The sequence below is a fragment of the Adiantum capillus-veneris genome, chromosome 1, assembly GCF_014529385.1.
Source record: "Adiantum capillus-veneris isolate H3 chromosome 1, ASM1452938v2, whole genome shotgun sequence".
Classification (NCBI taxonomy): domain Eukaryota; kingdom Viridiplantae; phylum Streptophyta; class Polypodiopsida; order Polypodiales; family Pteridaceae; genus Adiantum; species Adiantum capillus-veneris.
This window is the reverse complement of record NC_140931.1, coordinates 192,800,595-192,813,930: the sequence shown is the minus strand read 5'-3', so window position 1 is coordinate 192,813,930 and position 13,336 is coordinate 192,800,595.

The window sequence follows — 13,336 nt, the reverse complement described above, 5'->3', positions numbered from 1 at the left end:
CTTCTTTGGAAGGTTGGCCACTGAGATTGTAGCATAAACCTTTATTACCCTCAAGGAATGACATCCACGGGGTGCCTGCTTGCTCTGGCTCATGGAAAATTTCAATGCAGGTGAGCAGCATTCGGTAGATTTTGTATAGCATTGCACATGATAGATCCGCTAGACTTTTGAAGGACATGCACCTCTTAAAGTTTTCACCATGTACCCTTCTATCGATGGTCCTTTTTATGGAGCAGCCAATCTTGGGAAGTTCAGCCAAGTTGGCTGCTTCTTTTTAATGCCTCATGTGCTTGCCACGTCCTTACTCTTGGTACAAGACAGAAAGTAGGATCCTTTTGTAGGGACACAGGTGCTCTTGTGAATAGAATCAAATACCTTGGATACTTGTTCAACTAGCTCAGCCTCCACTTTGGGTGGTCTTGCTCTGCGCCTTCTACCTGCATGTCTTTGTAAAGCCTTTCTTTCACTTGAAGCAACTCCACCTTTATCAGAGGATAGGATAGGGATTGATGGTGCCATTGCGCATTGATTTGATTGGGAGTGAGTTGAGTAACTTTTGAACATTGACGGAGTGAAGAACTCTCAACTCCCAATCCATTGCTTCTTTCCACTGCTCATCTACCTCTTCTATAATCTTTTCTTTTAGTGCATCTTCCTCAGCCTTTGACAGCTGGACCATTGGCACTGTATCCGTTTTTGTTATTTGTATTTGAAATTCCTCCTTGCCACCTACTACCTTCTGCTGGTTGTGTCTCCATCTCAATGAAAGAAACTGAGGGGATTTTTATATGTGGCTGCTCTAAAATCCCTGCCTCTTCTTGTGTTTCTAACCGTCCATATCTCAATAGCTGGTTGACTCTTTAAATCTCAGCTATTTCTTTTAGCAGCTCATCTTCTCTTTGCACCCGCATTAAAGCGAGGTCTCTGCGCTGAGACTGCTCCAATTTTAGCTCGAGCTCGAGGTATTTGTTCTTTTTCTCTAATCCTTTATAGACCTCGTCTGCTCCTTTGATTGAGGCCACTGCGGGATTTTCTCTTATATTTTGCAAGAAAATTGCCTGATCATTTATTCTCTGGTCGGAGTATTGCAGGGAGGCGTTCACTACATCTAATTTTTCTTGCATCTTCTGAACTGACAGGGTTGTAGTTAGAAGTTTGTTGGTAACTTCTGTCAGCTCTTCATCTTTTGCTTTGCAAGCATCTGACAACTTTTTAAGTAGATCACTGAGCTCCTCCATCTCTTTTTGTTGTTTATCCCTTGCTAACTGATGTTGTTCATCTTCAACCTTCAATTCCTGCACTTGCCTTTGTAAATCGGTGATGAAGTTTAATATGTCATCTAGCTCTCCTTAGAGAGCGTCAATCACCATCTCGAGTTCTTTAGCCCTTGTGCTGCGGCTAAGTGCTGTTGATCGAAGTCCTAATCGAAGTCTTTCTGTCATGTCCTGCATTTGCTTGGCATAATCGTTGACTTGTAGGATGACTTCATCATTTGATTGACAATCATCTTTTCTTGCTAGCTGCCTAGATGTCTCTGCAATCTCTTGTGTATCTTTGGATTGTGGCATGGAAGGCGGGTGTTCTTGATCTTGAGGTTGTGGCTGGCCTCCTTCTTCTTTGTCATCCTGAGGCTTCATGGATTCCTTGGCCTTTTTCGTGCTTTGTTGAGGTAGAAGGTGGTTCTTTGGACTCTTGTTCTCTTGTTTGCTCATACTTTGTGGTGTCCTCTGGTGCAGGAATCACTGCCTTATCTGTCTCTGGCTCTTTGTGTTGCTTTCGTGTAGCAGCTATCTTTTGTGTAGATTTAGCTGCTTTTCTTTTTTTAGGCTCTATCTCCTTTGTGGGTTCGATTTCTGTGGCTTTATTTGCTGGTGATGGTGGTGTGCTCGGCATCGGATGATCATGCTATTCTGAAGTAGGTGAAGAAGGACACGGAGACATATCACCTTGATCATGCTCTGCTTCTCCTGTAGTTGCTTCCTTGTGAGGGCCATACCTAGACTCGACCCTACTCACCTCCCTCAATCCTCCAGACCGTTCCAGAGAATGACGTAGATCTATCTGCAGGTATCCCTTTCACTTGGGACCGACACTCAGACGGGACTCCGGTCTATCTTGATGCCAACCCAAGGGGGTACATCCCTTCATTCAACGATTCTATCCGCTTCTCATAATCAATCTGTCCTTGACAGCTTTTCGCACCCAAAATCGTGGTCCTTAGTCTTGATTCTCTTGATCTTTAACTTGAGGATCTGCGCTTGCTTTCTTGTTCTCCCTTGGTTCATGGCGATAATCCCTTTTTCCTGACAAGCAGGCACGACAGTTATCACTTTCTCCTAAGAAGAGGGATCTTGCAATCCTACCTGGTCTTGCTCGTCCCCGATTACCCATTTTTATCCCACGTAGTCCTAGTGTTTAACATAAAAATTTTAAATCAACATCTGGCCATCTGACCCTCCGGATCCGCCCACCCACCGAACCATTTCATGAAAATCCCTTCCCAAGGTAGTACTTAACTACTACAAAACCAGGAAGACAGCAGTCTATCAGACATCATCAAACAACAAGAAGCATGCAATCTGTTGTGTACCCTCGTTCAGGGAAATTCATTTGGTTGTTCCCACCAAATCTTTATTTAGAAATTTTTAACTCATTTTCTTTCCTTTATTTTCTATAATTAGCTTGTTAACTAGTTTCCTAACTAATCAGGCAACACATTAAGTTTCAACCAATTTATCTTGCCTCCCCATTCAGGCCAAGATAATCGGTCACAAGCAATCAAAATGGCAACACCTTCACAATATTTCCCAGAATTAAGTTTTTGGAAAAGGCTCATCAAGTAATTTAGTCATTCCTTCCTAAGTATTTTATTTCGAGAGGTATAGACAAATGCACAGGATAGCCCCTATATTCCTAGCCTTTCCAGTTCCTTTTTAAGCAACCAAGTTGAACAAATTTTCGTAATTAAATTCACATCATCCTCCTTGAGTATGACCTTCTCATCCAATTATTGGCATCAAGCCATACCTGGATTTTGGCCTATTTCCAATAAGATACCGCGGGTACTTCACCCAACAAACCCATTCATCCCTTATCCCTCGGTCATGAATGAGCTAGGTATAACAACTTGCCGGTTACACTACCCTAGCTGGAAAGGACCAATCTCTGTGAAGTTCCCCAGGAGAATCCTCTCAATGGGCCGGCCTTTCAATCAAATTGACCCCAAGAAGATCCATCTTGGTTTCCAATCATTTCCAGACAATCTTCAAAACTCCTAGTTAAATCTATGTTTTGCAATGGGCTATCCCTATCACCTCTCGAGATTTCTTTTTAACTCCTAGTTGGTAATTTCAAGATTCATTCATTTATCAACCTTAATTCCTACTTTCATTAATTATCTACCAACCAAATTTATTCAAAAAATACAAGCGAGTTTTTGCCATAGGCATTTGATGGTTAATGTCTCTTTTGAAAATGCCAACTTTTTAAGTTCAATCCCTGTTTTGTCGATTTCCAGGTTTTGCAATCCTTTGCCATTTATGGGACATCTCCATGGAAGGTTGTAGAGTTTTCCGCGAAGTTATCCCCTATCTCCCGCATCCCGTATTTGCAAACAAACTTGAAATTGATAACTTTAGAAATACTCTTCAATACCAAAAATTGAACTACTTCTATTGAGTTTAGACAACTATACTTATGGTGCCTAGCTTTCCATTTCAGGAAGCTAGAAGGTCGTCCTATAATTTATGAGTCTTTGAGCTTTCCATTAAAGCTTAAACCTAAAATACAAGGTAGTCACTAAAGTTTACACCTAAGTGCAAAGTTACCATTAATGCTTAGCTTAACAGTGTAAATCTACCTTTGAAACTTAACTTAATGATGCATAGATACTCTTAGCACTTAACCCTAATTGCGAGGTTTCCATTAAAGCTTAAACCTAAAATACAAGGTAGTCACTAAAGCTTACACCTAAGTGCGAAGTTACCATTAAAGCTTAGCTTAAGAGTGCAAATCTACCTTGGAATCTTAGCTTAATGATCCATAGATACTCTTAGCACTTAACCCTAATTGTGAGGTTTCCATTAAAGCTTAAACCTAAAATACAAGGTAGTCGCTAAAGCTTACACCTAAGTGCAAAGCTACCATTAAAGCTTAGCATAAGAGTGCAAATATACCTTGGAAGCTTAGCTTAATGATGCATATATACTCTTAGCACTTAACCCTAATTGCGAGATTTCCATTGAAGCTTAAATCTAAAAATGCAAGGTAGTCATTAAAGCTTATATCTAAGTGCAAAGTTACCATTAACACTAGGTTGGTAATGGGACACTTTTATGTCCTAGGACACTTTTATGTCCTATTAAGTGACCATTTTCCTTGAATTATGTCAAGAGTTTCAAAATGGATTTTGAGGTGCTATCTATCTAGAAAGTTGTCTCATGAGCTGAAAAAAACTCAACATTTTTTTGGAATATCAATTCCATCTTTAAACCTTGTCCTTGCACAACATTTCACAACCTAAATTGTGTGAAAAAACGTGTCCTATTTTTGTCTTTTTTCAACTTTTGCAATTATACCACTCTAGAATTCATGTTTGTGAGGTATATAATGCTAGAGAACTATCTTTAGTAGTCCTCAACATGTCCTCATGCTTCTAGGGAGAAATAAATATTAAAGTTGTAAGTTATGACCAAATTACAAAAATTGTCAAATCCTATTTTTTAGCCAATTTTAGCTCTTCTATGATTTTTCTGGTGGATTTCATGATATCCAAATGCATTTTTTATTTTCTATGTCGCATATTGTAACATAAAGCTAATATTCCTTGAGTTTTGGGGCACCTAATACCCTATTTTGCATAGTACACAAGGATGGTTGGTTTTTTCAATTATAGAAGAAAACGAAACATTCTAGCATATCAAGTATAGCTTTTTCAATATTGTTAGTTTCTTGTGACAACTACATGCATTTTGTAGGTAGTAACCATATCTAGTCATAAGGATCAAATTTGGCTAGATATTGAATAGTTTCTATGGGATTCTACAACTCATAATGTTGAACCCAGTTTTTTCATGTTTGCTGTATTTTGCACTTCATCTTTATCCCCAAGATTCCCCTTGGTAAGAGATGTAGTATTCTTTTGACATGCTCCATGGCTCCTTATGAACATAAAGGACAATAAGGAACTAAGAAAACATGCATATATTATTTGTATTGAGCGTGGCTATAGAAACTTTGATGATAGGTTTGCAGAATGGTAAAAAGTCAACTTTTTTGAACCTATTTATTTTGGGAAAACAAAAAATAGTGAGTGAGAAGCAATCATATGTTCTGATCACCAACCCATTAAAGTTAACTAGGGAATTTATCTCAAGTCCTACAAAATTCCCTAATCTTATTTTTATGCAACAAAACGTAAGAAATGACTGTTTTGATGAAAATGCACTGGTCCCTCAACTTTGGAGGCTTGGTGTGACCAAAAGATGAGAAATTTTACAAGTTTCTTATTTTTTCCATGTGTAGTAGGCCTTGAACTATAACCTCATGAAAGTATTTTACAAAATGAGTGGATCAACTATGATTTTGGAGGTTTTTTTCAAAACCCTGAAAGGACACTTTTATGTCCTGTTAGGTTACCAACCTAGTGTTAAAGCTTAGCTTATGAGTGCAAATCTACCTTGGAAGCTTAACTTAATGATGCATAGATACTCTTATCACTTAACCCTAATTGCGAGGTTTCCATTAAAGCTTAAATCTAAAAATGCAAGGTAATCACTAAAGCTTACATTTCAGTGCAAAGTTACCATTAAATCTTAGCTTACGAGTGCAAATCTACCTTTGAAGCTTAACTTAATGATGCATAACTACCATTAATACTTAACCCTAATTCCAAGGTTACGATTAAAGCTTAAACCTAAAATGATGCACATAAACCTTCCTAGTATTAAAACACATGGATTAATTAATCCTAATAGAAATGAAGATTACCTCCTCTAAACAAGAGGGAAGTGGGGTTGAAATCCTTCTTGAAGAGATGTGAGGCTCAAGGAGGAAGAAAAGGGATTTCGGATGAAGAGGAAGGAGAGAGGAGCTTCTTCACAAAACCCTCAAGGGTTTGGCCTTCAAGAGAGGGAGAGAGCAAGAGCAAGGTTTAATGGAAACCTTGATTTACTTAAGAATTATCTTGAGCATGGCAAGTATGCAAGTAGCTTAGCAATAATGCGTGTGTCAAATTACAAAGGAGAGGGGGTGCTTATATAGGAAATGGTGGGTATTCTTTTCTCAACTCCTATTGGACCCCAATTCTCTTCTCAAATCCTATTGGACCCCAATTCTCCTCTCAATTACTATTGGATCCCATTTCTCTTCTCAAATGCTATTGGACCCCAATTCTCTTCTTAATTTCTATTGGACGCCAATTCTCTTCTAAAATGCTATTGGACCCCAATTTTCTTCTTAGTTCTTTCTTAACTTCATCTTTAAATCAAGTTAGTCCCTTTTTCTCCCAGTTCCTGATCTAGATCAGTTCCCACGCCGATCTTCACAAAGAAGTATAAAAATAGTCTTAATCTTTTTGGAAAAAAATATAGGGATGACATAATTTCTTACCCAAAATATCCTTGTCTTTTCATTTTGGAGTAAAGTCTCGTTGTCCGCATGACTTCTTTGTCGGTCTTGCTTTTTATAAAAAAAATTCTACGCTGAAAAAAGTTCTGAATGGCTCTAGGGTTTAGGGAGGGACCTCACAAACTCCCCAACAAAAAGAAAGATTTGTCCTCAACTTGAGATATGTTTTAGAGAATAGTCAGACTCGATCTTCGGTCAACTTATGATTGAAAATGGTTAGTAACTTTAGGGTATTTAGATTAAAGGATAGTGAAACTGGTATGGACCTTGAATAATACACTTTTCTTTCATTTTTAGCATTGACTCAAAAGTATTAATCATAAAGAATTCTTAATAACTCGGGTTACTTTAATTACTGAGTGTGATCTTACTCAACTAGGTATTTTTCCTTTGGTGCGATCGGATTGTGTTTCTCTTGTGTGGTCTGAAGATCATTTCTCCACTTCAGTCTCTATCTAGCCTCAATACACTTTGTAAAAATCTTACCATTCTTACCTTGATTTTAACTTTTTCCATTTTGAGCATTGACTCATTTCTCTATTAATATCATCCAGCTGATACCATGCTTTTGACAGTTAAGGATTTCATACTGATCTTTCAATTAAATCTTGCAATATCTCCTCCCTTGTGTACCCAATTTATTTCCTCCATCCTTATTTCTCTTTTGTCTATAGCTTACTGTCTCATCTTTCACTTGGTAATCATATATTTCACGTATCATAACAACTAGACTTGTAAAACACCATAGATGATTTGAACCTCAAAAGAATTGGCCGACTAGATATGCTTGAATTCCATAAATATGACGATTGATTACATCCGCATAAAATTTACATCAAAAGTGCCATCGATATCTTAAAGAATAATTATAAGTTGTTCCAAAGAACCAACCAAAAATATGATCAAGGGCTTGAACAAAAGGGAGATATTGATTTGATTCCAAAAGGTCCACAATATCTGAAAGCAAGCTTACGAAATTTCCCTAGCTTTAAGGAGCTGCATTTGGTTTTGACTCTGAGGAAAACTTGTTCGCCTTCGCTAAAGCTTCTAGCAGGGTGATGAAGATTAACGTAGCTCTTCTGCCTATCACTAGCTCTCTTCAGGTTGACTAAAAGTTGATGATCCATCTCTTTTAGGGTAGACTTAGCAGCAGGAACATGAAGAATTGGGTCGGCTAATCGAAGAGGGACTAAACATTCCTGACCATACAAGGCTTCAAAGGGTGACATTTTGAGGCTGCGATGGTGAGAAGAGTTATAAGAAAACTCAACTAGGGGAAGAAACTTGATCCATTGCTGGGGCTGTTGGTTGCAGTATGCTCAAAGCATATCTTCAATGACTTGACTCACTCGCTCAATTTGACCATCATTTTTCGGATGATATGCTGAGCTGAGATTCATTTGGGTACTCAGAGATCGAAACATGGCTTGCCAAAACTTAGAAAAATTTTTGGCATCCTGATCACTGATGATTCTTGCAGGGATTCCATGTAATCTTACTACCTCTTTGACTAATACTTGGGCTATGTCGATGGCAGTGGCTATCTGCGTGACTGGGATTAGATGAGCCACCTTAGTGAGCTTATCTACTATGACAAAAATAGAATCATAGTTTCCAGTTGTCTTTGGAAGATTTGTAACAGACTCTATACTCAGACATTCCCACTTCATCTGAAAAATATATAGGGACTGAAGATTTTCAAGTAGTAATGAAGACCATCTACTAAGGTATAGTTAGTTAAGTGTTCCCTCGGGTTCTGAGCTTGAATCTCTTGCAGAAGAGGTCTAAAATAGGGGTCTACCTGAATTTCTTATTGAACTTCCTCAGGTAAAGAAGAGCTAAGGAGTGTATTAGTCAAGGTGGATGAGGACAAGACTACTGGTGAAGAGGTCTTTGAGTCTATTGAAGGCAGCATCTCTCCCTAACAAAAAAAGAGAGTTGTCCTCCACTCGAATAAAATATGTAATTGATGAATCTTCTTGGATATGTCTTGCGACTTAACTTCTTGTTAACGCTTTCAACTTGACTTCTCTCTTACACTTCTTCATCCCCAAAAATCTGATAATATAATATTGGAGTCATGGAAAATCTTTCTTAATAGGCCATCTTCTTGAATAAGTCATCGTGTTTGTGGCTTCTTTGATACGCTACTTCTTCTTTATAAGCTACTGGTAATCTCTTCTTTATTAGCACTTGTTATCCTCTTATTATTGCGATCTTCACTCTCTTGTAACTTAGTCATTTTCTTATCTGATGGCGTCTTGGCAAGAAGACTTGGTTCTTCCTGTATGCATCTCTCACTTGCAAAGTGCAGATGAGGCAATTAAAAGACAGTTCTTAGAGTGATACAAAGATCTTCTCTTCCCTCAGCCAAATTCTTGTGTCGGCCAGACGATATGGAAGACATGGCGACATCTCACAAGAGTGACTCTCTAGGGTACAGACCATTTAACACATATTTAGGAAAATAGGAAAAAAATCACACATTTGGGACGATTCTTTGTGTCTCATGGAGTGAGGTAAGGTTGTATTGTACTAGGTTGTTGCATATATGAAAACTGAGATACAATCTTTAGTGGATGCTTATGAGTCTGCAAGATCCAATATGGTCCGTTTTCAACAACCATACTATACACTAGAGTGTTTTTGCACATGTTAGTTTATATATATACACACACACACACACACTCACGCGCACGTGCACACACACACACACACACGCCCATGCACCCAAAACAAAATTTTCTTCCCACACATGCTTCATTTGATAAAACAATTAAAATGTAAGTTGTAAGAAAAACTTGGGTGACTAAAGTGAAAAAAAACACCATTCATATTGAATAAGATTTCTTGAATATTATAAAGGTGGGATGCCATGATCAATGCTGATAATGACCCTAGCTATGGGTGGACTAATTGGAACCATTGCTAGAAGATTACAAAGGTGAAAGGACAATGCTAAGCGATCATTCCTCTTCATTTGCATTGACATTTGAAGGTGCCTCATGTTCATCAAGTTTCAACTGACTCTCTTTGGCCTTGACGATTATTGCCTTTGGAATCTTGATTTTTTCAGGAATTTGTCCACCCTTGGGCTTCCATGCCCAAATGATGCAGCTAGTGTCTTCCCAGCGTTGAGGATCATTGATGTTCTCTCTCCAATACTTGTTCCAACAATCCTTGTAAACCTCCACATCACTTGCATTCTTGTTCTTTGAAATTGGTGCCCAGTGTTGTATCTTCACTTTAACATAGGTTGCCGAGTCATTGTTCTGATCAATATCTGTTGCTGTCACTCCTAACCAAATTGGGTAATTTTCATCACAAGGTTTCACAAGTACAAAGTCTCCCTTTGCCACATCAAGAGTTGGGTTGAACTCCTCAGCAGGTTTGTTGCGCATTGGACCACAATAGTGGCCCTCGATTATGTCAAGTGCTTCATCTAGACCATCTTCCAATGGAACTTCAAGAGGATGATCTTGTTCACGTATACTCCTTGGCCATAAGTCATCAAATAAAGTATTTTCACTGTCCAAGGTTTTGGATAGCTTGCAGGAGATTCTCCCAGTACATAAGAACTGGGTTGATCCACCTAGCATACTCACTTTCATCTCCTTTCTCTTGCAAGTGATCTTTCCACCAACTAATATACTTCTTTAATCTTTCCATAACTTTATAACTATCTTTAACACACTCAAAGGGTGGTAATACTTTTGGAACACCTTCAAGAAGCTTGGCTCCTCCTTGGTCATTTCTCTTCAATAAATCTATACCATTTTCGGGTAACCAATCCACATTTTTAGGGTGTACTTTGTACTGCATCAAAGGTATTCCATCACTCGTATAGAGCCTAAATTGCAATGGCTTTGAATGACCCACTAGCCATCTTCTCCATCATGTAAGAACCCCTTTACAAATCCTTTGAAGTCTGCCACCTTTTGTAGGAGAAAAGGTGCTGGATGCATGCTAACACACTCATTGAAGATCTTCATCAAATGTGGAAATGTAAAAATGGCTTGTTTTCTAAGATTCTCAGAAAAGCGACTGAACAATGCATCAATGTCTTCATGAGTGTGACCAACCATAAGAAATCCAAGTTGCACAATGTCAAATACTCCTCATGCAACCAACAATGATAGGTATGCAAACACATATCTATTCTTATTTTCTGAACCACAATTGTCAAGTTGCAACAACAATGTTCTTGGCAACCTCTTGAACCCAAATACATTGCCATCCTCCTGTACATGTGCATTAGTAGCAAAAATTGATTCCATCCTTAGACAATCATTTCACTGTCTAGAAGCAAAATTCTCAGTGTTCACATTCACATTTGTGATTAGATCAGTCTCTGCCTCTTCATTCTGAGCACTCTCATCCTTGCAGTACTGGTTTTTCTCCTTAAGCACTTTCATATGGTGATAGAGAGAAGCTATAGACAAAACACAATAAAAAAGATTTGTTCTTGGTTCTACACTTGATTTTTCTAAGCTCAAGTCACCAAACATATGTTTATCTCTTCTTTCTAAGTTTCTTAGACATTTTGAGAGAGATGCAATTGTGAGGTTGGGATCACTCGGCCATAATCCCAATGCAAAGTGACCATAAGCTGTTTTTCCATGTCCATGAGTGAGCATTCCTGTCAAGGATACTGGAAGCCTCCCAAATCCATTGAGAGATTTTGGAACTGGTTTAATTTGTGGTATAGCAGTCTTACTCTGGTCCATCTTGTCATGTATAATGCACAAGAACTTGGTAATTGGATTCATTTCTGAAGAGCTCCTCCAAGCATAGTACAGATTTCTACAACTCATTTGTTGCAACATGTGTGCTCTCCTCTGTGCCATGTATCTAGCACGCTCCACCTGAATTTTGGTAGTTGACCTGTATTGATGTGCAAATGTCACATTTAGAGAATGTGCTTGATTTTGATAAAGTGAGTGTCTTGAAGACTGTGTTCCACAACCTTGAGAATGTTGTTCGTGCCTTTTGTCATAATGATTACTAAAACCTTACAATTTATTTAATTAAATTAATCCATAGTGTAAACTTTCAAGGGCCATAATTATGCCAGTTTTTATTAGAATTCAGTTCTGAAAAGTTCTAGCCTGGGGTTTGCTATACTTAAGATTCCAAAAATAACATTTTTAATTGCTTTTGAGATAGTGTTTTTACATGATTGCCTAACCAACGGTTTCTCCTAAAGCTTGAGTTCATTCGTGACAGCTAGAAAGATGGAGACCTTACATTGATGTAGTATATGCATGATTAATTGATGTATGCCTAATGTGGCCAAACATGTTTTTCCTAAGCCATTGATGGCTCACAAGCTCATAGGCTATCAATCTTTTCTAGTTTGATCACATGTTGTCATAAAATCTAATATTTAACCAACCCAAATGATTTTCTCATATTAAACCGGTCTTTTAATGTGGGAGAATAAACAGGAACAAGGGTTAAGATATAAACATGTGCTTATAGATGTATCTCATACGAGGCCAATGGTATAGGGGCCCAAATGAGAGATGCTCTATCAAAGAGAAAGGCTAACCAATGGAGCATAAGACCTTAGGGTAAAATTCATTGAAGACCTCCAATAATTGGTGTAAAAGTCCTTTGACCTTAGGTAAGCTAGGGTTGAGCTTGAGGTGGGAACCGTGCTTGAGATACTTGTCGTGCATGACTGACATGCTTTAGGTGCTTATTATGCTTGAGATGCTAGGTTTGTACTTGAGGTGAGAACCTAGCCCAAGCTTGAGGATCTTAAGGGCCAAGCTTGTGGTGAGAACTAGGCCCAAGTTTGAGGGTCTTGAGGTGGCACAAAAGTCAAAGCTAATCCCTAAAAGGAGGCCCGGATGAGCCCTACAAGAGGGGGGATGAGAGAAAACACACACACTCACACAAGGAATGCTTGATACAAATAAAGAAAAAGGGACATTTGTGAAGTTCCTCCTCATGTTACCCTCATGGTGTGCCTGAAGCCTATTGGTTGGCCACCCAAGGGGTCCAATGATAAATTTGAAGATTTAATTAGATTTATCATTGGCCACCCAAGGGGTCCAATTGTAAATTAGAAGATTTAATTAATTGTTTTTACATTTATCAAGTTCTCTCTCTCAAAGGGGAAAGGGGGACACTTGTCCCAAGGCTACCCTTGTGACTTGATTTACCTCATGCTTGTGATTGGCTAGGATTGGAGGGGTCCAATGAGCTTCAAGCATGAGCTACAAGGGGGGGGGGGACCAAGGAATCTAGGGGCTTGCTTAGGGTCTATACTCTGCCACAAAAACTCACACTCTCTCTCATTGTGTGAAGAGAAAAGTGCAAGAGCTCCTTCTCCTTCTCGGAGCAAGTAGAGAGGTTGAGAGCCTACACCAACACTCTTGGCTATGGAGTGCAAATCCAACCAAGAGCCATGCTTGAATGCTTAAGGTTTCCATATTCTCCATCTTCATTACTATGCTATTATGTATGCTAGCAAGAAGAGAGATGATAAGTGAGGAGCTAATTCTTTCTCCTATGAAATGCTTCTTCTTGATCTTCCCTACCTGAGACTAGTACTAGTACCCTCATTCCCTGCTAGCTCTCTCCACCTTCGAAGGTGTTTGAGGTCTTAGGATTGAGGCTTGGGATATTTAATGCTTTCCTCAAAGTTTATGTTATGCTCGTGATTCATGAAGCTTTCCATATTCATTGCATCACCCAGGTC